This window comes from Canis lupus, chromosome 17 (genome assembly GCF_048164855.1).
Source record: "Canis lupus baileyi chromosome 17, mCanLup2.hap1, whole genome shotgun sequence".
Lineage (NCBI taxonomy): Eukaryota > Metazoa > Chordata > Mammalia > Carnivora > Canidae > Canis > Canis lupus.
The window spans coordinates 41,374,428-41,401,496 of record NC_132854.1 but is presented as its reverse complement, the minus strand read 5'-3'; the positions used below and the strand labels follow the sequence as shown (position 1 = coordinate 41,401,496).

Here is a 27,069-nt window from a genome sequence, read left to right as displayed (position 1 = left end):
GGTTAGTTCCTTTATCAGAAAAAAAAAAAAAATTCATGCTGAAAAACTGAGAACAGTTTTCTGAAACATGATGATAGTCACTATTTTTTGTGAATGCATTCTCAGTAGTGGACCACTGCTCTAACTCCTTTTTCTGGCAGGATAATAACAGATTAGAATGAATATTAAAAGAGTTTTCTACCATAGCTCTTTAGTGTAAATACACTATGCCATCATTTTAGTGAAGAATCAAAACACCACCAACTCAATTAGAGGAAACCCTCAATTGAGGAAAGCTTCCTCAATTAGAGGAAACTCTTGTGCATTTCTGGAATGTAAATGCATTGTTTCAGTTTACCTGTGGATATGTAAAATCTAGGATATGTAAAATGATAAAGCCTGTATGTTAGTGGTTCACTTAGACATAATAATGGCTTAAAAAGGAGTTTGGTAAGTGATATTATAGATTATTTCTAGGAAGTGTCTCTGCAGAACAAATCATATATTCTATACCAGTAAAAAAATCTAAATATAAAGGAAGTATTTTGTCTCATGTTATTACTATTAGGAAAAGAAAAAAAAACGTGCTATTATCTAGGATCTCTTTGCATTTCATAGCAAGCATGTACCTTACTCTTAAAAAAAAAAAAAAGATTTGAGGGAGAGAGAGGGAGAGAGTGTGAGCTGAGGAAGGGGCAGAGGGAGAGGAAGAGAGAGAATCTCAAGCAGATTTCCTGCTGAGCATGGAGCCTGATGCAGGGCTTTATCTCACAGCCCTGAGATCATAACCTGAGTCAAAACCAAGAGTTGGATGCTCAACTGATGGAGCCACCCAGGAGCCCCTTACCTCATTCATTGTAAAAAATAAAACATAAAAAAATAAGAGGTATAAGGAAAACTTGTGATTTATAATCATAGGGCATTAAGAAAAACAAGTGATTTATAGTTGGTTCCTCTGTGAGGCTAAAATGTTGACTGTGTAAATTTTACCTATGGCTCTATAGAAGTGAAATAATTGAGCAAGAGGGATGACTGGATGAATTATTTTTAAGTAGCCAGGGAATGGTACCTCAAGTACACTATTGCCATGGACATCAGCTAGACACTGAAGAATGAGAATTTGGAATTATACTTGCCTTTGGTGGGTTTTTAAAGAGTCTCATTTTATCATTTTTGGGAAATGGGAGGTTGAAACTCACTTGACAACTTGCAATCTCCATCCTCACAGGAGAGCTGTTTGATTTTAAGTGAGCAATTGAAGAAAGATGTTGGACTTTTTTATAGGCTGCTTCACAGACTAAAGTCCAGAAGTTGAAGTCCACAGTTACAATTAAATTTATCTTAAGCTCTGCCAGGGACAAATCAAAGTGGTTTATATTACGTGCTTTAAGGATACACTTTGTAAGCTACAATAGCAACTAGAAACATGACATGGGAGTATATATGTTTAAATATATATAATCTGTAATGACTCCAGTTTACAGTTTACAGTATGATTGCAGATTCTCTGAAAATTTTTGATTAAGAAATTTGTACCATGGACATTGGTGTCTTTGACAAGCCTTGAAGTGGTTTGCCTCATACTCAGGGTTTCAAGCATGTTTAGTCAGGAGTTGTATTATAATGCAGAAAAAAATAGCAGTTGAACTAAAATCTGCTTATTTATCACTTATCATTTGAAAGTATTTATTTGAAATATGGTATACCAGAACTTATGATATAGACACAGATTGATCAAACTATGATATATTATGATCTCACTACCATTGTGATCATTATGTAGATGCATGGATAGGATATATTATTTACTTCTCAGAGCTTAGGAACTCAGTAAAATTCCTTTGTGTATGAATAAAGTAAGTGAATGTTATTCTTTATGCTTTAACATTTAGAAAATCCTTGGTTTATGATTTTGTCTCAAAAATATCTCTTGGAAATGACTGAGTGCTTAGTGGAGGGAAAAAAAGGAATATTTAAAAAAAGATTTAAGAATAATTACTACAATTGTAATCAAGTGAAATAAAAAAATAACTTTCTAAGTAAGTGATCATCAGAATAGTTCTCTAAAAGGGAATTAATCTCCCCCCCCCTTTTTTGCTGTTGTTTTAATTGTTTTACTTCTTTTAATTTGTCTAAATACAACATTATGAGAACATTATGAGAATAACTAGAAAATGTGAGTATGTTTGTGGGAAAGATGTAGATTTTAGGAAAAAGTTGATTTTGGTGAGCTCATTGCAACTTGGAATTGGCCTGAGGACAGCTAGATAATTGAGGGTAGGTAGACAAAACTAAATATTGAGAATGAAAGAAATGTTTTTTTTTTTTGAAAGTCACAAAAAAATATATTAAAACAGCTGTTTTCTTGTCTCTCAGCACTGGCCTCCCTTCCCAGTGACCCTTGCCCACCACTCGCCACAGGCTTTCAGAGAAAAAGGTGCCCAGGGCAGGAAAACAGAGGATCCCTGCTGTAGCCCAGGGTCTGAGGAAGTCCCTCCAGCCTGGGAGTGAGGGTGGCTAACAGTCTCTACAGGCTTATTGCCACCATGAAGGAAGGGGCTGCTGTGAAAGAAATGCTTTAAAGAAAACTGGCTTGATTCACAATTTTACATCACTGTAAAAAGTGTAATTCAGTAGTTCAAAGACAATTGGCAACTGAAAAATACAGGTTCTATAAATATACACAATCTTTAATTTCCAGAAGTCATCAAAGTAATACAACATGTTTATGATATGATTTTTACTCTTGAAATCGATGATTATTACAAAGTATAATAATTACATCAAGGATGGGATAGGAAAATTGTTTGCTAGAAGTGTTACTGATAAGTAAGTAATTTGATACATACTCTGGGTTATAATCTGGCAGTATGATAATCAAAGTGGTTTAAATCCCAAACTTCAGAAGTAGGTTTTGGTTGAAAGCAATTCCAAGTCTGTCATGTACTCTCTCCATGATTATAGGCAAATTATTGAAGTTCTATTTCTCTCATTTTCCTCATATGAGGAATGGAAGCAGTACTAATACTACAAACTTCATAGGGACATTATGAGGTTAGACATGTTAATTTGCATAAAGTCATTAGAACAATGCCTGTCCTGTAATATATGCTCAATAAATGTGATATGGTATTGATAATCTTTAAATGTTCCTACCCAGCAATTCCATTATGTGGACTTGTTTTTGAAAGAAAGGTGTCAGAATACTTACAGAACTATAAGAACAATGCTGTTTTGAATGGTATTTGTATATTATAAACTGAAATAGAAACATCCAGCAATAGGCAACTGGCTAAGTGAATTCATCTATGGAGCCATTAAGTTTTCTCTGTAGAAGAATTTTTAAAATGCCACAGTACTGCATTTTAAAAAAGAACATAAAGAGTATGTATAGAAAAACCTATCTTTGGTTAATATTATTATATATTATATGATTATATGTAACACAACAGAAATGGAAGGAAATGCATCAATTTGTGAAGAGTAGTTACATTTGGTCAATAGATTATGGGTGAGTTTTCACCATATGCATTGCATATCTAGTAGCACGTTTCTGTGTTTTATGAGTTGAATAGTGTCCCCTCAAATTCATATGTTAATAGTGTCCTAACTTCCTATATACCTCAGAATGTGACCTTGGAAATAGAGTCATCATCCATCTATTTAGTTAAGATGCAGTCACTCTGGAGTCATTGGAGGCCTAATCCAATATGACTAGTGTCCTCATAAGAAGGGAAAAGTTGGAAGTGTAATAGAATAGTCTCCCCAGGCCTTATTCCTCAAGTCACTCTTAAGCTTGATTCCTTGGGTGACCTTAATTCTCTTTTACCATGTGTACAAGAAAAAGTAAGCAGCCTGGATCATGCACACTAGCAAGAAAATCCCGTTTTCAAGACTGGCCCTTGGTCGGCTCCTGAGAAGTGCTACCTAATCTCCCAGACTGTGTAACCTGATGTGAGTGTTTTTTGTGTCTAAGGCCTTGTGCCACACTGTTCCAGTTTGATCAGATCGTTTAACAGTATGGTTTATAGTGACCATCTGATTTTACTCTGGGAGTCTGAAGGCTGAGTTGATGGAGCCAGTCATGCAAGTACTGCCTGCCTATGTGAGTGATCCCCCAATAAAACTGTGGAAATCAGGGATCAAGTGAGCTTCCTTGTTGATGACACTTAAAATGTGTTGCTACACATCATTGCTGGGAGAATTAAGTGTATCCTGTGGGACTCAGCTCTGTGGGAACATCTGAAACCTATTGCCTTCTTTCTCCTGATCATTGCTGATGTTAATCTGTATTCTTTCACTGTAATAAACTGTAACCAAGTGTGTGACAGTATCTGAATCCTGTGAGTTCTAACAAATGATGATCTTGATGGTGGTCTTTGTAACCCCAAGGTAGAGCATGTAAATTGATATAATCATAGGTGCCAGGGATTAGGACATGGGAATATTTGAGATCTGTGGTTCTGCCTATAACATAATATTGTTGAATTTTTTTAGTTTACAAATTATGTATGAACATTTTTCTTAACATTAAAACAAAGTCAGACTTCTGATGCACAATCACATGAAGATGTGGAAGCTATTACTGTGATCATAACAGTAAAAATGAAGAAAGCGGAAGGGAAACATGGCAGGGAAAGAGACAGAGGGACAGGGAGAAAAGGGAATTTGAAATTTGCATCTACAGAGTATATTGTAAAATCTGTATTTTTGTATAAAAAATTTAAAGGTAATAAAGCGGACAGTAGTAAATGTCATTGCTAACAAAAGCATAGTGAATTTGATAAGGAGAGTGAAAAAAGACAATGACTCACGGAGGCAAACACTAGCTTTCATGACCCTTTAAAATCTATTACAAACAGAATGTGAGACTAGAAATATTGATCATTTGGAATTTGTTCTAAGTAATCTGACACCCACTATGGGAAATAGGGAATTTAGTATGAATGTCAAACCACAAGAATAGATACTTTGTGTCTCCTTTTCAATATATCATTTTTTATCATCACAGAAACAATAGTTCTCTTGTTAGCTGTCAAGTATTCCAGTTCAATTATCCTCCTCTTTCTTCTTTGAGAGACTAAACATTGTTTAACCTTTTAAATTTCCTAAGTCAAATGTTAGGAAAGCTGTTTGGAAAGGCTATTTCCATGGGCTATAAACATCAACTCAACTCTCTCCTTGAAGACAGTCTTTTTTTTTTTTTTTTTCTACTAAGAAATTATGTTTAGGATAAATAAAGAATTTTTATCAGATATTAAGAACTGCTAACACTTTGTACCCAGTCAAATTCAACTCTGAATGAATCCATTTCTCCCAGAAATGGGATACCAAGTAGCATCTTTGAGATCAAAGGTGTTAATGTATATTATCAAAATCCTGCAGTGGATCTGCTTAATTATAGTGGTATATGAGTTTTCCTGTCCATTTTCTTGCCACTACCATATTTTATCCCTGTGTTTCCTAAAAGTTTTTAGTTTTTTGTCCATTCTCTAATCCAGTCACCCTTGTCTTCCTCCAGATGTCTATACATTTCTGCAAATGGGCTCATCTGACCTCGGCCTATAACCTTTTAATGACTTCCTTTAACTTTCATATCAGTCTAGATATAGTACACAATGATGTGATTTAGATACCAGTCATCATTGCAACTCAGTGTCTTCACACATTTTACAATAGTCCCCCCCACTTATGCAAAGGGGTCATGTTTCAGGATCCCCAGTAGATGACTAAAACTGTGATAGTCCTGAACCTTATGTATGTTATGTTTTTTTCTTATACATATATGTGTATGGTAAAGTTTAATTTATAAAATAGGCACAGTAAGAGATTAACAATAATAATTACTAATAAAATGGGATTATTTTAACAAAAACACTAATAAAAGTTATGTGAATATGGTCTCTCTATAGATATCCTACTGTATAGTACTTATACTTCTTGTGATGATGTGAGATGATAAAATGTTTACATGACAAGATGAAGCGAAGAGAGTGATGTCAGTATTGTGACTAATATTGACCTTCCAACAGTTTGTCAGTAGGAGGATCATCTATCTGTTTTTGGACTACAATTGGCCCTTGGGTCACTGAAACCACAGAATGCAAAACTGAGGATAAGAGGACTCTTATAATTCCTATTGGGTGGTCCTTCTTCTTCCTCTTCCTCTAGCTACCTGTTTTTTGAATTGATGTTCAAAACTCAAACATTTCTTTTTTTTTTTAATTGGTTACTTAATTTTATTTTTTTATTGAAGTTTGATTTGCCAACATATTGCATAACACCCAGTGCTCATCCCATCAAGTGCCTTCCTCCATGCCCGTCACCCAGTTACCCCAACCCCTCACCCACCTTTCCTTCTGCAACCCTTTGTTCATTTCCCAGAGTTAGGAGTCTCTCTTGGTTTATCTCCCTCTCTAATTTTTCCCACTCAGTTCCCCTCCTTTCCCTTATAATTCCTTTCACTATCAGAAAGGATGAATACCCACCATATGTGTCAACGTGGATGGAACTGGAGGGTATATGATGCTGAGTGAAGTAAGTCAATCAGAGAAGGACAATCATCATATGGTTTCACTCATATGGGGAATATAAGAAAACTCAAACATTTCTTTCGCAGTTTTCTTATGAATCACATGATTTATATTCTCTTACTGCTCTACCATCCTTGAATTGTCTTGTGGTTCTTTTTTTTTTTTTTTTTTTTTTTGTCTTGTGGTTCTTAATATATTTGCCACTGTTTTCCTTACAACAAAATGAGTCTTTCAGGGCATGTGTCATAGCTTATCAGAATTTTTGTTCCTAAAGCCCTCACGTCTGGCGAATATTAGCTATTTAATACACATTTGATAAATGCTTAACAAATACTGGTAAAGTGTTAGAATGCAATATTAAGATTGAAAATGGAGTCATCAACCTGAATTAGCTCCCGAGCTTTCTTTCCCCTTTTATGGATGCTGACACTCTGTGCATATCCCCAAGTTTCTTTAGCATTGTTTCTCAGTTGTATAGGTTATCTATCTACTTTAATCAATTTCAGCAGTGCTTACTACTGTAAAAAGTAGCAATTATTTTAAAAAAGGAAGCACTTGATTACAGATAAAATAATCTGGCACAATGACTCACTCTACAGAATAACTGAATGAACTTAGTATGATGTTTAATTTATATGTTTATAGGAAGTGAAAAGGGGAGAAAGAGAATGAGAGAGGGAGTTTCAGATCCAGGGAAGAATATAGAAAGGGCTGGAAGTGGGGGCCTAGGCCTCTGCACGATCAGTGTTTCTGTTTTTTTTTTTTTTTCTTCTTTTTTTTTTTAGTGTTTCTGTTTCATGTGGAAACGAATATGAAAAAAAAAAAAAAGCTTTTACCCTTTATTTGAGTGTCACAAGATCTTTTTTTTCCCACAGTACTTCCTTAATGAGTTTCCATTATATATATTTTAGTTTGTCTTAACTTGTTACCTTAGAAATGTTGTAATTTTAGAGGAAATGTGGTCTGGCAGGACACCTGGTCTGGTTTCTAACAGTCCCCTCAGGGGAAGGTGTTCCTCAGTGCATTTGGCACCACTGCAGTGTGAGTATGCAGGTCTCAGCCATTCTGCAGTCAGCGGCAGTAGCACATGTGAAAGCAGATTTGAGAAAAATGGCAAATTCTCAGACCAACACAAGGTACATCGTACACAAGGCAGAGGGTACAAGAATGAGGCTGGAGAACCAAACAAGCCTTGCTAAAAATTGGGTTGTGTCCATATCATTATATCACTGGAAAGAAATGAATATTTCCATAAATAGATGTTTGATGTGATCATATTTTCTTTTTATTGAAAGAAGGACCAGATGCAAGGAGATTTTAATTTTGATGTGATGAAATTAACAGATTTTCATCACATGTCTACTGTATTTGTTGCAGACACTATGCTAAACAAAGTTATGAAGCAAGAAATTTTAAGGGAATCTTTTAAGACAGTTACCATGAAGGTGGAGAGAAACAAAATAAGAGTTACCAATAGAGTTAACAAGATCAGTTGACCAACCAAGACAAAGTATAAAGAAGAGAAAGGAATTAGGGGTAAAAATCAGGTTTTTCTCAGGGGTAGATACATGACAATCTTTAAGATAAAAAAATACAGTTTTATTCAAAAGTTGTAGTAAAGAAAATTTAGTTTTGGACATCTGTGGGTGCAGCATATTTTCATAGCCTGAAGAACATGTAGGCCTGCAATTGGATGTAAGTTCCTGGTACTTCAAAATGAGGAAAAGCTGGGAGAAACATGTAGATTTGACAAATAGTTAAAAAAAAAAAAAAGCAAAGAAGATGTGTATAGTACTTACAAATCCAAGAGTTCTTTTAATACATGAATTATGGCATAAAATACATTTTATACATGTAAAAATTTTAATAATATTTTGATACATGGATATAAAACATAAAGATAAAAAATATCTTGATGAGAATTTTTTGATTAATTTCATCATTCCCCAGAAACTCTGAATTGGTATGACTTCTTAGAAGGTAATTTGATAATTTTATAACAAATTTAAAATATTTATATTATTTCCTATTTCCTATTATTGATAGGAATCTTTTCTGTTTAAATAATCAGATACATAGCATCAAATATTATTTATTATTTTTATAGTATAGCAAGAATTGAATCAACTTTTAAATAGAGGAATTCTTAAATATGGTAAATATTTCTAATAAGGTACCATTTCACAATTTAAAAATTATAGTTCTAAATAATTTTGATGACTTGTAAAAATGGATACATTGAAAGTATCAAATGTATGGTGAAAGAATTAAATTAATAACATGGTAATACAAAACTATATCACTGTGATCCAAAATCTGTCCAGTATAAAATGTTACATATATGCAATAAACATGCACATAGGACAAATAGGTGGGATTTTTTTGACTCATATGGGTGATTTTAATTCCCTACACTATAGTTTTTTGCATTTTGTAATTTTCCTTTCAGAAATATCTGCTAATTTATGAATTAAAGTTTTATACTTCTCTGATACATCATCTTTGTTCTCTGTAGGTAGACTCATAGTAGATGTTAAGATACTAAAATAATGTAAGTAAATTTATATGGGTTTGCAGTCTTGTTTTTCTTAATGAATATGCTGTTTCCATTTGACCTGAGTAATGAATCAGAGTGGGGAAAAGCCTTTGGCAGAGGCCTCAGAAGAGGACATTCTCTGAAGGTATCAGATAAAAAAACTAGAAATAAGGGTAATTGGGTGAAGAATACAGATATGCAGAAGAGTATAATCAGTTAGAGAAGCCTGAGTCCCTCATTATAATTCCCTTTAGAGACTGACATATATGGTCTGTGTACCACATCTGGTGTGGAGAGGGCAGATGTCTCTTGTGAAATCAGCTAGGTAAAGTGTTTTTTTAAGTTCTTAAGGGCATGCTTGAAAAATCACATAGATTGTTAAACCAGACTCCTCAAAATGAAATTTTGAAATATATTTTGCCATAAAAATTTCCACAAATTATGCTGTAGTACCCTAATCTTTGGGGTGATATTCATATCATCTTTACCCATTTGGATATCTTCCTGAAGGAGATTAGCTCTGAAGTAATAAGCAAATATGACTGATTTCTCTGGAAGAGGAATAGGTGTAGAGTTCTACTTTGGGTGTTATTTAACAGACATTTAGTGCTGCATGTTTTCCTTGAGAAAGCAATGACTCATAATTAATAGTAGTACTCTCTGAACAGGGAATGCCAATTTTTCATGATCTGGCAATCATGCATATTAACTCTTAAGGCTAGAATTAAATTAATGCATCAGTGTTACTGAAGGCCAAGTGATAGTTTATTTCATGATGTAAGATTTAAGTCATTTGTCCATTTGTACATGAGGATGTATATCCTATTTCATGACCAACCAGTGTGACATATTTAGCTTCATGACTGAAATGTAACCTCAGTTTTATTCTTTCTTCTGCTGTTCCTAGAAATTATTATTCACCTATTTCCTAATGGAATGTTTCAATTAGATTATCCCACGAAATTGGAACTCAATAAGATATTTTGGAGTAGCCAGATGACACTTAGAGGTTGAAGGGATTCACAATCTAGCAAATTTATTAGAAACACTAGAGGAAAATATAAAAAATGAACTTTGCAGTTATTACAGTCTAAACTCATGACCTAAAAAAAAAAAAAAAAAACAAAAAAAAAATAAACTCATGACCTGTTAGATGATCTGAGGAAGGATTTAAAAGTTTAATATTTGTGATATTCTCTCCCTCATTAGTATTCCATTGCTTGGCCTATCTACTGTTTTCTTACTCAAGCAGAGCTTTTTGTAACAGTGTGACTCACCATTCATCTTTTAAAGTTAATTACTGAATAGTGTATTCTTTTAGAATGAACACCTAGACAATTTAGATATTAGTAATCCATTAAATTTAAAATATTGGTATGATGTTCCCTAAAAGAAAGAACAGGTGATAGTACTCACTGCCAGGGATTTAATCAATACAGCTATAAATAGGATGTCTGAACTAGAATTTAAAATGATTACAAAGCTACTAACTGGGCTTGAAAACAGCATAGAAGACACTAGAAAATTCCTTACTGTAGAAATAACTAAAATCCAGTCCGACCAAAATTAAAAACGGTATTACAGAGATGCTGTCCAGATGGAGGTTTTAAAAACAAAGATGAATGAGTCAGAGGAGAGAGTCAGCGATATAGAAAATAAAATGATGGAAAATAAGGAAGCTGAAAAGAAGAGAAAAGGAAAACTGCTGGATCATGAAAGAAGACTTAGAGAACAAAGCAGTTCCACAAAGTGAAATAATATCTGGATAATAGAGGTCCCAGAAGATGAGAAGTGAGAGAGAGGAACAGAAGGCTTTTGGAACAAATTAGAGCTGAGAACTTCTGTAATCTTGGGAAGGAGACCAGCATTCAAGTCCAGGAGGCAAAGAGAACCCCCTTCAGAATCAATAAAAATAGGTTAAACACCTTGACATGTAATAGTGAGGCTTACAAATTTCAAAGATAAAGAGAGAATTCTGAAAGCAGATCAGAAAAACTGGTCTGTATCCTACAAGAGTAGAAACATCAGAATTGTCCACAGAGACCTGATAGGCCAGAAAGGACCAGCATGATATATATATTCAGCATGTTAAATGGAAAAAAATATGCAGCCAAGAATATTTTATCCAGCACAGCTGTCACTCAGTATATAAGGAGAAATAGAGTTTCCAGGACAAACAAAAAATAAAAGAATAAAAAAAAAAAAAGGAATTTATGAACACTAAATCAGGCCTACAAGAAATACTAAAGGGGATCCTTTGAGCAGAGAGAGAGCTCAAAAGTAACAAAGACCAGAAAGGAACAGAAAAAATATACAGGAACAATGACTTTACAGGTAATACAATGGCACTAAATTCGTATCTTTCAATAATTAGTCTGAATGGAATAAATGCTCCAATCAAAAGACATAGGGTATCAGAATATATAAAAAACAAAACCCATCGGGATGCCTGGGTGTTTCAGCAGTTGAGTGTCTGCCTTTGACTCAGGGCATGATCCTGGAGTTCTGGCATCAAGTCCCACATTGGGCTCCCTGCATGGAGCCTGCTTCTCCCTCTGCCCATGTCTCTACCCCTCTCTCTGTGTCTCTCATGAATAAATAAATAAAATCTTCAAAACAAAATAAAACCCATCCATATGCTGCTTACAAGAGACTCATTTTAGACTCAAAGACACCTCCAGATTGAAAGTGAGGGCATAGAAAACCATTTATCATGCCAATGGACATCAAAAGAAAGTTGGACATCCTTATGTCAGACAAAATAAATTTTAAGCCAAAGACTGTAATAAGAGATGAAGAAGGACACTATGACATAATAAAAGGGTTTATCCAACAAGAAGATCTAACAGTTGTAAATATTTATGCCCCTAACATGACACTTCAGAAACTTTGAAATGCAGCAAATGTACTAAGAGGGAAGTATATGGCAATATAGGCCTTCCTCAAGCAACAAGAAAAGTCTCAAATACACAACCTAATCTTACACCTAACAGAGCTAGCAAAAGAGCAGTAAATAAAGCCTAAATCCGGCAAGAGAAGAGAAATAATAAAGATTAGAGCAGAAATCAGTGATACAGAAATGAAAAAAAAAAATAACAGTAGACAAAGATCAACGAAGCTAGGAGCTGGTTCTTTGAAAGAACTATTAAGATCGATAAACCTCTGGCCAGACTTATCAAAAAGAAAAGAGAAAGGACCCAAGTAAATAAAATCACAAATGAAAGAGGAGAGATCACAAAAACACCAAAGAAAAACAATTATAAGAACATAACACGAGCAATTATATGCCAACAAATTAGGTACTCTGGAAGAAATGAATGCATTCTTAGAAACATATAAACTAGCAAAACAAAACTGAAACAGGAAAAAATAGAAAATCTGAACAGACCCATAGCCAGCAAGGAAATTGAATCAGTTATCAAAAATCTCTCAACAAACAGTAGTCCAGCGTTGCATGGCCTCCCAGTAGAATTCTACCAAACATTTAAAGAAGAGTACCTATTCTTCTGAATGTGTTTCAAAAAAACAGAAATGGAAGGAAAACTTACAAACTCATTCTGTGAGGCCAACATTACCTTTATCCCCAAACCAGAAAAAGACCCCACTAAAAGGAGAATTACAAAGCAATATCCCTGATGAACATGGATGAAAACATTCTAAGATACTAGCTAATAGGATCCAAGTGAAAGAATTATTCACTACGACCAAATGGGATTTATTCCTGGCCTGAAAGGGTAGTTCAAATCCATGAACCAATGTCATTGATCACATTAAAAAAGAAAGAACAAGAACCATATAATCCTCTCCAAAGATGCAGAAAAAGCATTTGACAAAATACAGCATCCTTTCTTGATTAAATTTATCTTGGGCAGCCCCAGTGACACAGCAGTTTAGCGCTGCCTGCAGCCTGGGGTGTGATTCTGGAGACCCAGGATCGAGTCCCACATCAGGCTCCCTGCATAGAGCCTCCTTCTCCCTCTGCCTGTGTCTTTGCTTCTCTCTCTGTGTGTCTCTATGAATAAATAAATAACATCTTAAAAAAATTATCTGTCATGGAGGTTAGAGGGAACATATCTCAATATCAAAAGCCATATATGAAAAACCCAAAGCGAATATCATCCTCAGTGGGGAAAAACAGAGCTTTCCCCCTAAGGTCGCAAGCATTCAGGGATGTCCACTCACCACTGTCATTCAACATAATACTGGAACTCCTAGCCTCAGTTTATCAGGTAGCAAAAATAAATTGCAGAGTAAAGGCATCCAAACTGGCAAAGAAGTCGTCAAACTCTCACTCTTCATAGACAACATCATAGTCTTTTGTAAAACCCAAGGGCTTCACTCCAAAATTGCTAGAACTTATTGATAAAGGGATTCAGCAAAGTGGCAGGATATCAAATCAATGGATAGAATTCAGTTGCATTTCTATACAGTAACGAGACAGAAGAAAGAGAAGTTAAGGAATTCCCATTTACAGTTGCACCAAAAAACCATGAGATACCTAGGAATAAATCTAACCAAAGAGATAAAGGATCTGTACTCTGAAAACTATAGAACACTTGTGAAAGAAATTGAGGAAGACACAAAGAAATGGGAAAACATTTCATGCTCATGGATTAAAAGAACAAATATTGTTAAATTTTGTTAAAATGTCTGTGCTACCCAAAGCAATCTACACAGTATAATCCCTATCAAAATACCATCAGCATTTTTCTCAGAGGTGGTTTAACAAACCATCTTAAAATTTGTATGGAACCAGAAAAGACCCTGAATAGTTAAAGGAATGTTGAAAAAGAAAACCAAAACTGGAGACATCACAATTCTGGACTTCAAGCTGTAATACAGTCTATAATCATCAAGACAGTATGGTATCGGCACAAAAACAGACACATAGATTAATGGAACAGAATAGAGAAACCAGAAATGGACCCTCTATAGGACCAACTAATCTTTGATAAGCAGGAAATAATACCAGTCAGAAAAAAATCAGTCTCTTTAACAATTGGTGTTTGGAAAATTGGACGGCCACATGCAGAAGAATGGAACTGGACCACTTTTTTACATCATACACAAAAATAAACTCAAAATGGATGACAGACCTAAATGTGAGATAGGAATCCATCAAAATCTGAAAGGAGAACATAGGCAGCAATCTCTGTGACTTAGGCTGCAGCAACTTCTTGCTAGAGAGGTCTCCAAAGACAAGAGAAAGAAAAGCAAAAATGAGCTTTAGGGACTTCATCAAAATACAAAGCTTTTGCACAACAAAGGAAACAGTCAACAAAGCTAAAAGGCAACCTACAGAATAGGAGAAGATAGTTGCAAATGACATATCAGATAAAAGGCTAGTATTTTATTTATTTTTTTTAAAGATTTATTTATTTATGATAGAGAGAGAGAGGCAGAGGCACAGGAGGAGGGAGAAGCAGGCTCCATGCCGGGAGCCCGATGTGGGACTCGATCCCGGGACTCCAGGATCACGCCTTGGGCCAAAGGCAGGCGCCAAACCGCTGAGCCACCCAGGGATCCCCAAAAGGCTAGTATTTTAAATTTGAAGAACCTATCAAACTCAACACCCAAAAAAGTAAAAATCCAGTTGGGAAATGACAGAAGACATGAATAGACATTTCTCCAAAGAAGAAATTAAAATGGCCAACAGGACACATGAAAAAATGCTCAACATCATTTGTCATCAGGGAAATCCAAATCAAAACCACAGTGAGATACCATCTCATATCACAACTGCAAAAATTAACAGCTAAGGAAACAATAGGTGTTGATGAGGATTCACAGAATCTGTTGATAAGATTCTGTGAATCTTATTCATCACACAAACTGTTGATAAGAATGCAAATTGATGTAGCCACTCTGGAAAACATATGGAGGTTTTTCAAAAAGTTAAAAAATAGAGCTAGCCTATGACCCAGCAATTTCACTACTAGGTATTTATCCAAAGGATACAGATATAGTGATTTGAAGGGGCACATGAACCCCAAGGTTTATTAGCAGCAATAGTCAAAATAGCTAAATTTTGGAAAAAAACAGGATGTCCATTAGTAGATGAATGGATAAAAAAGATCTAGTGTATTTCTATATACAATGGAACATTACTCAGCCTTTGAAAAGAATGAAATCTTGCCATTTGCAATGACATTTATGGAAGTAGAGGATATTATGCTAAGTAGAATTAGTCAGTGAAAGACAAATATATTGATTTCACTCATATGTGGAATTTAAGAAACAAAACAGATGAACATAGTGGAAGGGAAGGAAAAATAAAGTAAGATGAAAGTATGGAGACAAACCATAAGAGGCAATGAACTCAAATAAGCTGAAGATTGCTGAAAGGGAGGTCAATTGGGAGAAGGGGTAATTGGGAGATGGGCATTAAGGAGGAAGCTTGAGCGCAGCCCCAGTGGCGCAGTGGTTTAGCGCCGCCTGCAGCCCAGGGTGTGATCCTGGAGACCCTGGATCGAGTCCCACGTCAGGTTCTCTGCATGGTGCCTGCTTCTCCCTCTGCCTGTATCTCTGCCTCTCTCTCTCTCTCTATGTGTCTCTATGAATAAATAAATTAAAAAAATCTTTAAGGAGGACACTTGATGTAATGAGCAATGGGTATTATATGCGACTGATGAATCCCTAAATTCTACCCCAATAACTAATAATATAGTATATGTTAAGTAAATTGAATTTATTTTTTATTTTATTTTTTTTAGTAAATTGAATTTAAATAAAGAACTAAAAAATATTGCTATGTTATTAGTCATTTATGGAATGATTTTCTTTTTTTTAATATTTTTTCCTTTATTTATTTATGATAGTCACACAAAGAGAGAGAGGAGAGGCAGAGACACAGGCAGAGGGAGAAGCAGGCTCCATGCACCGGGAGCCCGACGTGGGACTCGATCCCAGGTCTCCAGGATCGCGCCCTGGGCCAAAGGCAGGCGCCAAACCGCTGCGCCACCCAGGGATCCCTGGAATGATTTTCAAAGTAATGCAAAATATTTCTTCATTCTAGGTGTTTATACTCTATTAGAAAGAAACAAAAAACCCAGAGATATTTATGAGAGATGATGGTTTTTTACTTCTGGGTGGTAGGGCATAGGATTCTTAGAGGTGATGCCCTAAGATAAGATTTTTATTCATATTATCTTGAAAATAGACAAGATATTCCTAGGGCAGTGAAAGATTACTTATTACTTACAGGCATAACGACATGCATTCACATTTGCCCTAGGTGATTTGATAAGAGCCAGAGGTCTTTGTACACCTACATGTGTCAGTAAGGAATCTCCTATTAGTGAGGAGTACCAGAAATACGAATCTAGGAATTATGTAGATCAGGGACAGTCATCCTTTCACTTTTCCTGAGGAAGGAAGAGAAACTACTGTTCTATCCCATAAACAAGTTCTCTGGAAGGAACAGTGACAGCTTCTTGGTTCTTATTATTGGAACATAAGACAGTATCTTCAGGGGGAGGATAAGACAAGAGTTTTCAAATTAAAAGTGAGATTCATCTCTTTTGGAACATAAATACATAGAAAAATAACTCTCTAAACCTTTCAGGAAGATTCTTGGCTACTCAGTTAGTTGCCTTTTCCATCAATCCTCTGAACCTAATTGTCTAAAGGAAATAAGAGAAGGTTTATATCTTTCGAATGGGACCAAATGGCTTTACCATTAAGGAAACAAATGGCTTCCAGTCCAATCCCCATAGCATGTGAGAAGCAAATGTTTTTGGAGAACTAAAAGCAAACATTCTCCATCTTCTAGCATATCCGTTTTGATAGTTCTGGAGGCCAGAACATTGAAGGAACATTCAGAGATATTTGTCTCCCCACAGTGATACACTTGAATTCAATAAAAACGTTTTTTAGATGGTAATGATAATGAGTAAGGTAATTTCAAGGCAGGTATACTTAGGGAAAAGGGTTTTGCTGTGCTCTTCAATTAGAAACAGGGACATCAAGCTAGTTTGCTTAGTTGTTGGATAAACCATATAGGAAATAAGAGAAACTTTCCCCTTTTTTGGAAGTGAATAGAAAAAAGGTGCCATTTTTCTCTGGGAAAAAAAAAGAATATTTTCCTATATTACTTGGATTAATTACAAAGAATTAGAAATAAGCTAATATTTTTATGTCTTTTAATGTAACTGTACTAACATACAGATGTTTTTTAAACAGCATTAGGTATTATCAGACTGGTAAATGTCTTATAAGTTAAAAAAAAATCAAGCATACTTCTCTAACCCATAAACAGTTATGCTGTTTGACTCTGCACAAATTGCCAGAGCCAGAAAATTTCTGTGAAAAGGCATTTTTTAAAGATGTAATACTGAGTCTTATGATCACAAGGGCATGTATTGTTATTGTGAGCTTGTCAGATGATAAATGAGGATGTAGTTCCAGAAATTAATTAGCTGAAAAGAATATCTACCTATTTCAGTAACTTTCCATGGAAAGTATGCATTCAATTTTATGCCAAAAATTGTCTCTTCTTATAGCTATTAGCTAGTAATTTTTTAGAATCCTAAATCTGATAATGAATAAGTGTTAAGCCAGCTAAAAAATGTAATTGATATTGTTTGAGTAAAAATATCATTATGAGAACATAGTTTTAAGGTTATAAAAATTGATTTTTTTTGCCTTCTAAGTGTCTTTCATATGAAGGTGAATGTGTAATTAAAATGCTTCTTTTTAATTTTTTCTGTCTTCCTAAATGTCATTAATAGTCTACTTAGTGTTGGTTTAAAAAAATGCACAAAATTTCTCTAATCTCAAATTTACCATGGCTTTGTTGCTGTCTATCATAATGTATTATATATATAACTATCACTTAACCTATTCCTCTATACATTTTAAATATTCTGAACTTATGGGTGATAAACTATGTATTTCATTTAATAAAAACATTCTCTTAAAAAACTTGGGCCTTCTCCAAAATGAATATAACTGATAATAAATAATACTAGATTTGATTTTTCTGGTATTTGATTATGTATCAATCTCATAATTTTTTGTTAGTTCATAAGTAAATCTTTGATAAAAGAATGTTTAAGGATCTGCTATGTGTCAGGGACTGGATTAGGTAAGGCTTTATGAAGATGACAGAGCCTAGAAGCAACTATATAGCACAATAATTAATCTCAATGGCTTTGAAACCAAGTAGACTTGGGCACAATTCTGATCCTATCACTTAGTGTTTATGTATTACATTCTGGATGATAATTTTATTATTTTTATTAATTTAGTTTAATCATCAAATAAAAATACCAATAGTACCACTATTAAAATCAGAAATATTACTTCAAGTAAATATAGTCACAGACTTTTTGCCTTTTACAAAATCAACTCAAATGTATTATAGACTTAAGGTAAATTCCAAAAGTATGAAAATCTTGAAAGATGACATGGGCTAAAAACTAGGTAATATAGGATAAAATCTTGACTTGTTGAGCACTTTTTAGATAAAATAGTAAGTACTCAATTCATTAAATACGGGACAACTGGGTGGCTCAGTGGTTGAGCCTCTGCCTTCCGCTATATAAATGATAATGCTAAGAAAATGAAAAGACATTGGGAGAATACTTTTGCAAAACACATTCAAGATAGGCAAAGAACTCTTGAAACTCAACAGTAAGAAAACAAGCAACATAGTTAAAACATAGACAAATGATCTGAACAGACATTTCACCAAAGAAATATGTAGATGGTAAGTAAGCATATGAAAAAGTGCTCAATATCATGTATCATTAGGAAATTGCAAATCAAACAGCAGTGAAATATCACCATGTACCAGTTTGAATGGCTAAAATTCAGAATACAACAAATGCTGAAGAGGATGTGGAGCAACAAAAATTCATTCATTAATCGTGGAAATGCAAAAAGGTACAGGCCCTTTGGAAGACAGTTAATCAATGTCTTTACAAAACTATACATATTCTTTTTCTTTACTTTTTTTCAAAACTACATATATTCTTACCATACAGTAAAGCAATCACACCCCTTGGTACCCACATGTATTGGAAACTTTTGTCGGGGGGAGGGGCAAGATGTTGGAAGAGTAGGGTCTCCAAATCACCTGTCCCCACCAAATTACCTAGAAAACCTTCAAATTATCCTGAAAATCTACGAATTCGGCCTGAGAATTAAAGAGAGAACACCTGGAATGCTACAGTGAGAAGAGTTCGCGCTTCTATCAAGGTAGGAAGACGGAAAAAAGGAGTAAAGAAACCAAAGGCCTCTGAGGGGGAGGGGCCCGCGAGGCGCCGGGCTGAGGCCGGGGCGAGTGTCCCCAGGACAGGAGAGCCCCGTCCCGGAGACGCAGGAGCTGCACCGACCTTCCCGGGCGGAAAGGGGCTCACGGGGAGGTGGAGCAGGACCCGGGAGGGCGGGGATGCCCTCGGGCTCCCGGGGACAGTAACAGCAACTGCGCGCCCAGGAGAGTGCGCCGAGCTCCCTAAGGGCTGCAGAGCGCACGGCGGGACCCGGAGCAGCTCGGGGGGGCTCGGGGGCAGCTCCGCGGAGGGGGCTGCGGGGCGGGAGCAGCTCGGGGGGGGGGCTCGGGGGCGGCTCCACGGAGGGGGCTGCGGGGCGGGAGCAGCTCGGGGGGGCTCGGGGCGGCTCCGCAGAGGGGGCTGCGGGGCGGGAGCAGCTCGGGGGGGGGCGCGGGAGCAGCTCGGGGGGCTCGGGGGCGTCTCCGCGGAGGGGGCTGCGGGGCGGGAGCGCAAATACAACAGCACAGGCCCTGGAGCACTGGACGCCGGGACACAGCCCAGGATCCGGCCTCCCCCGGGACAGGCAGAGGCCGGGAGGGCCCAGGACAGCGAGGACGCTCCTGCCCCAGCTGAGCAGATCAGCGGCCCCGCCCCGGAGCCTCCAGGCCCTGCAGACGGAGAGCTCTGGAGTTACTGCGGGGGCTGACTCCAGGGCTCCAGAGCCGGCCCCGCCACTGGGGCTGTTCCTCCTGCGGCCTCACGGGGTAAACACCCCACACTGAGCCCTGCACCAGGCAGGGGGCAGAGCAGCTCCCCCAACTGCTAACACCTAAAAATCAGCACAACAGGCCCCTAACCCCAGAAGACCAGCTAGACGGACAAGTTCCAGGGGAAGCCAAGGGACTTAAAGTACACAGAATCAGAAGATACACCCCGGTGGGTTTTTTTTTTTTTTTTTTTTTTTTTTTTTGCTTTTTGATTTGTTTCCTTCCCCCACCCCTTTTTTCCTTTCTTTCTTTTTCTTTCTCTTTTTCTTCTCTTTTTTTCTTTTTTCTTCCTTTTTTATTTTTTCTTTTTCTCTTTTCATTCCTTCTTTCTCTCTTCTTTTTCTCCTTTTCCCAATACAACTTGCTTTTGGCCACTCTGCACTGAGCAAAATGACTAGAAGGAAAACCTCACCTCAAAAGAAAGAATCAGAAACATCCTCTCTCCCACAGAGTTACAAAATCTGGATTACAATTCAATGTCAGAAAGCCAGTTCAGAAGCACTATTATACAGCTACTGGTGGCTCTAGAAAAAAGCATAAAGGACTCAAGAGACTTCATGACTGCAGAATTTAGAGCTAATCAGGCAGAAATTAAAAATCAATTGAATGAGATGCAATCCAAACTAGAAGTCCTGACGACGAGGGTTAACGAGGTGGAAGAACGAGTGAGTGACATAGAAGACAAGTTGATGGTAAAGAGGGAAACTGAGGAAAAAAGAGACAAACAATTAAAAGACCATGAAGATAGATTAAGGGAAATAAAAGACAGCCTGAGGAAGAAAACCTACATTTAATTGGGGTTCCCGAGGGCGCCAAAAGGGACAGAGGGCCAGAATATGTATTTGAACAAATCATAGCTGAAAACTTTCCTAATCTGGGAAGGGAAACAGGTGTTCAGATCCAGGAAATAGAGAGATCCCCCCCTAAGATCAATAAAAACCGTTCAACACCTCGACATTTAATAGTGAAGCTTGCAAATTCCAAAGATAAAGAGAAGATCCTTAAGAGACAAGAAAGCCCTGATTTTTATGGGGTCGAGTATTAGGGTAACAGCAGACCACTCCACAGAGACCTGGCAGGCCAGAAAGGGCTGGCAGGATATATTCAGGGTCCTAAATAAGAAGAACATGCAACCAAGAATACTTTATCCAGCAAGGCTCTTATTCAGAATGGAAGGAGAGATAAAGAGCTTCCAAGACAGGCAGGAACGGAAAGAATATGTGACCTCCAAACCAGCTCTGCAAGAAATTTTAAGGGGGACTCTTAAAATTTCCCTTTAAGAAGAAGTCCAGTGGAACAATCCACAAAAACAAGGACTGAATAAATATCATGATGACACTAAACTCATATCTTTCAATAGTAACTCTGAATGTGAACGGGCTTAATGACCCCATCAAAAGGCACAGGGTTTCAGACTGGATAAAAAAGCAGGACCCATCTATTTGCTGTCTACAAGAGACTCATTTTAGACAGAAGGACACCTCCAGCCTGAAAATAAAAGTTTGGAGAACCATTTACCATTCAAATGGACCTCAAAAGAAAGAAGGGGTAGCCATCCTTATATCAGACAAATGAAAATTTACGCTGAAGACTGTAGTGAGAGATGAAGAGGGACACTATATCATACTTAAAGGATCTATCCAACAAGAGGAATTAACAATCCTCAATATATATGCCCCGAATGTGGGAGCTGCCACATATATCAATCAATTAATAACCAAAGTTAAGAAATACTTAGATAATAATACACGTATACTTGGTGACTTCAATCTAGCTCTTTCTATACTCGATAGGTCTTCTAAGCACAACATCTCCAAAGAAACAAGAGCTTTAAGTGATACACTGGACCAGATGGATTTCACAGATATCTACAGAACTTTACATCCAAACTCAACTGGATACACATTCTTCTGAAGTGCACATGGAACTTTCTCCAGAATAGACCACATACTGGGTCACAAATCGGGTCTGAACCGATACCAAAAGATTGGGATCGTCTCCTGCATATTCTCAGACCATAATGCCTTGAAATTAGAACTAAATCACAAGAAGTTTGGAAGGACCTCAAACACGTGCAGGTTAAGGACCATCCTGCTAAAAGATGAAAAGGTCAACCAGGAAATTGAGGAAGAATTAAAAAGATTCATAGAAACTAATGAGAATGAGGATACAACCATTCAAAATCTTTGGGATGCAGCAAAAGCAGTCCTAAGGGGGAAATACATCGCAATACAAGCATCCATTCAAAAACTGGAAAGAACTCAAATACAAAAGCTAACCTTACACATAAAGGAGCTAGAGAAAAAACAGCAAATAGATCCTACACCCAGCAGAAGAAGAGAGTTAATAAAGATTCGAGCAGAACTCAATGAAATCGAGACCAGAAGAACCGTGGAACAGATCAACAGAACCAGGTGTTAGTTCTTTGAAAGAATTTATAAGATAGATAAACCGTTATCCAGCCTTATTAAAAAGGAAAGAGAGAAGACTCAAGTTAATAAAATCATGAATGAGAAAGGAGAGATCACTACCAACACCAAGGAAATACAAACGATTTTAAAAACATATTATGAACAGCTATACGCCAATAAATTAGGCAATGTAGAAGAAATGGACGCATTCCTGGAAAGCCACAAACTACCAAAACTGGAACAGGAAGAAATAGAAAACCTGAACAGGCCAATAACCAGGGAGGAAATTGAAGCAGTCATCAAAAACCTCCCAAGACACAAGAGTCCAGGGCCAGATGGCTTCCCAGGAGAATTCTATCAAACGTTTAAAGAAGAAACCATACCTATTCTCCTAAAGCTGTTTGGAAAGATAGAAAGAGATGGAGTATTTCCAAATTTGTTCTATGAGGGCAGCATCACCTTAATTCCAAAACCAGACAAAGACCCCATCGAAAAGGAGAATTACAGACCAATATCCCTGATGAACATGGATGCAAAAATTCTCAACAAGATACTGGCCAATAGGATCCAAAAGTACATTAAGAAAATTATTCACCATGACCAAGTAGGATTTATCCCCGGAACACAAGGCTGGTTCAACACCCGTAAAACAATCAATGTGATTCATCATATCAGCCAGAGAAAAACCAAGAACCATATGATCCTCTCATTAGATGCAGAGAAAGCATTTGACAAAATACAGCATCCATTTCTGATCAAAACTCTTCAGAGTGTAGGGATAGAGGGAACATTCCTCAACATCTTAAAAGCCATCTATAAAAAGCCCACAGCAAATATCATTCTCAATGGGGAAGCACTGGGAGCCTTTCCCCTCAGATCAGGAACAAGACAGGGATGTCCACTCTCACCACTGCTATTCAACATAGTACTGGAAGTCCTAGCCTCAGCAATCAGACAACAAAAAGACATTAAAGGCATTCAAATTGGCAAAGAAGAAGTCAAACTCTCCCTCTTCGCCGATGACATGATACTCTACATAGAAAACCCAAAAGCCTCCACCCCAAGATTGCTAGAACTCATACAGCAATTCGGTAGCGTGGCAGGATACAAAACCAATGCCCAGAAATCAGTGGCATTTCTTTTATTTTTTTTTTATTTATTTTTTATTTTTTTTTTCAGTGGCATTTCTATACACTAACAATGAGACTGAAGAAAGAGAAATTAAGGAGTCAATCCCATTTACAATTGCACCCAAAAGCATAAGATACCTAGGAATAAACCTAACGAAAGATGTAAAGGATCTATTCCCTCAAAACTATAGAACTCTTCTGATAGAAATTGAGGAAGACACAAAGAGATGGAAAAATATTCCATGCTCATGGATTGGCAGAATTAATATTGTGAAAATGTCAATGTTACCCAGGGCAATATACACGTTTAATGCAATACCTATCAAAATACCATGGACTTTCTTCAGAGAGTTAGAACAAATTATTTTAAGATTTGTGTGGAATCAGAAAAGACCCCGAATAGCCAGGGGAAGTTTAAAAAAGAAAACCATATCTGGGGGCATCACAATGCCAGATTTCAGGTTGTACTACAAAGCTGCGGTCATCAAGACAGTGTGGTACTGGCACAAAAACAGACACATAGATCAATGGAACAGAATAGAGAACCCAGAAGTGGACCCTGAACTTTATGGTCAACTAATATTTGATAAAGGAGGAAAGACTATCCATTGGAAGAACGACAGTCTCTTCAATAAATGGTGCTGGGAAAATGGGACATCCACATGCAGAAGAATGAAACTAGACCCCTCTCTTTCACCATACACAAAGATAAACTCAAAATGGATGAAAGATCTAAATGTGAGACAAGATTCCATCAAAATCCTAGAGAAGAACACAGGCAACACCCTTTTTGAACTCGGCCACAGTAACTTCTTGCAAGATACATCCATGAAGGCAAAAGAAACAAAAGCAAAAATGAACTATTGGGACTTCATCAAGATAAGAAGCTTTTGCACAGCAAAGGATACAGTCAACAAAACTCAAAGACAACCTACAGAATGGGAGAAGATATTTGCAAATGACATATCAGATAAAGGGCTAGTTTCCAAGATCTATAAAGAACTTATTAAACTCAACACCAAAGAAACAATCCAATCATGAAATGGGCAAAAGACATGAACAGAAATCTCACAGAGGAAGACATAGACATGGCCAACATGCATATGAGAAAATGCTCTGCATCACTTGCCATCAGGGAAATACAAATCAAAACCACCATGAGATACCACCTCACGGCAGTGAGAATGTGGCAAATTAACAAGGCAGGAAACCACAAATGTTGGAGAGGATGCGGAGAAAGGGGAACCCTCTTACACTGCTGGTGGGAATGTGAACTGGTGCAGCCACTCTGGAAAACTGTGTGGAGGTTCCTCAAAGAGTTAAGAATAGACCTGCCCTATGACCCAGCAATTGCACTGTTGGGGATTTACCCCAAAGATACAGATGCAATGAAACGCCGGGACACCTGCACCCCGATGTTTATAGCATCAATGGCCACAATAGCCAAACTGTGGAAGGAGCCTCGGTGTCCGTCGAAAGATGAGTGGATAAAGAAGATGTGGTCTTTGTATACAAGGGAATATTACTCAGCCATTAGAAACGACAAATACCCACCATTTGCTTCAACGTGGATGGAACTGGAGGGTATTATGCTGAGTGAAGTAAGTCAGTCGGAGAAGGACAAACATTATATGTTCTCATTCATTTGGGGAATATAAATAATAGTGAAAGGGAATATAAGGGAAGGGAGAAGAAATGTGTGGGAAATATCAGAAAGGGAGACAGAGTGTAAAGACTGCTAACCTTGGGAAACGAACTAGGGGTGGTAGAAAGGGAGGAGGGCGGGGGGTGGAAATTAATGGGTGACGGGCACTGGGGGTTATTCTGTATGTTGGTAAATTGAACACCAATAAAAAATAAATTAAAAAAGAAAAAAAATAAACTTTTGTCTACACGAAACCTGCACACAAGTATTTACAGCTTCGGTTTCTTTGATTGTCAAAACTTGAAAGCAGTCAAGACATCCTTCAAGAGATGAGTGTACAAATAAACTGTGGCACATCTATACAATCGAATATTTTCAGTGATACAAAATAAATGAGCTATCAAGCCATAAAAAAACATGAAGGAAACATAAATGCACACTGCTAAGTGAAAGAAACCATATGAAAAGTCTGAATCCTATGTAACTCCAATTATATGACCTCCTGGAAAAGATAACATGGAGACAATAAAAAGATCAGTGGTTGGCAGGGCCTTGAGGGAAGGGATAGAGAGGTTCAACACAGATTTATAGGGCAGTAAAATAATTCTGTGTATGCAGCAATGCTGGACACATGCCTTACACATTTGTAAAATCCCACAGGATGTACAACACAGTGAACTCTAATGTAAACTATGGATTTTAAGTAATAATAATGTATCAATATGTGTTCAGCAGTTGTAACAAATGCATCAAACTAATACCTGTTATAAATAATAGGACAAACAGTATGTGGGGACAGAAGAAGTACATAGTAACTTTTTGTACTTTCCAATTTTTCTGTAAACCTAAATCTGCCCTAAAATATTCTAGTTTTGAAAAGGGTAAACATTTAGAGAAAAAGTGTAAAAAAAATATACAGCTTTATGTTAGAATTAAATGAGACTTTTCATCAAGCTTTTAGCTCAGAGCATGGCACTTAATATATATAAAAATTGGAGCTAAATGATAGGAGTTGTGATGATGAATACGATGATGATGATTGCAAGGAAAAAAAGAATATGATCGGTATGATAGTACCTATTTGCCAACAACAAAAACAACAAAACCCACCTCAAATTCAGATTAAATGAATATTTACATCAGGGTTGGGGACTGAATACAATTGTGTAGAAATTTTCCACAGAAATGAGTCATTTGAGCTTAGATTTGAAGGATAAATAAATCTGACTAAAAAGAGCAGGAGATAAAGAGCTTTACAGAGAAGAAATGGCATTTGCAAAGTAATGGATATATCATGTAAACTGGAAAATTTGGGAAACTGACTAGAAAACATGTCTAAAACACTGGATTCATGGCAAAAATGGAGATGAATCTACAAGCCCAAGAGCCCTTGAAAGATGTGCTACAAATTATTACTTGATTTAGATTTTAAAAGCATAAACAAGGAGTATTGTATTCCTTTTATTATAAATTAGCTCCTTGCTTTACATATTCAGATAAATGAGTTATTAGAGAAGATTTCTAGGCTGCTTATCCACTGTGCTAATGCATTTATAAAAATGCATTATTTTAGAAGTGATCTTGGATTAAGAATTTTAGGATTAATAGTGACTAGACTAGATAAATATAACTCGAAGTATTTAGCTAGTTAAGTACTTCAGGAAATTTTCATTGATCACTTGAGCACACACACACACACACACACAGTGTGTTCAAGTATTTTGCCTACTTTCTTCATTAAAAACTTCACTGAATGGGCACCTGGGGGCCTAGTTGGTTAAGCATCAGAAACTTGACTCCTACTTGGGTCATGATCTCAGGGTCATGGGCTCCAGCCCCATGTTGGGCCTCACT

At 36.8% G+C, this 27,069-nt stretch overlaps 1 long non-coding RNA gene across 2 annotated transcripts in view; it reads left to right on the top strand.

Moving 5' to 3' along the window:
• Positions 1-17,956, top strand: part of LOC140608401 (uncharacterized) — a 74,538-nt gene extending 56,582 nt beyond the window's left edge. For both annotated transcript variants that reach the window (XR_012010421.1, XR_012010422.1), the window contains one exon: positions 15,867-17,956. This is a non-coding gene — a long non-coding RNA (uncharacterized lncRNA). The remainder of the gene's footprint in view (positions 1-15,866) is intronic.
• Positions 17,957-27,069: the final 9,113 nt, after the last annotated feature.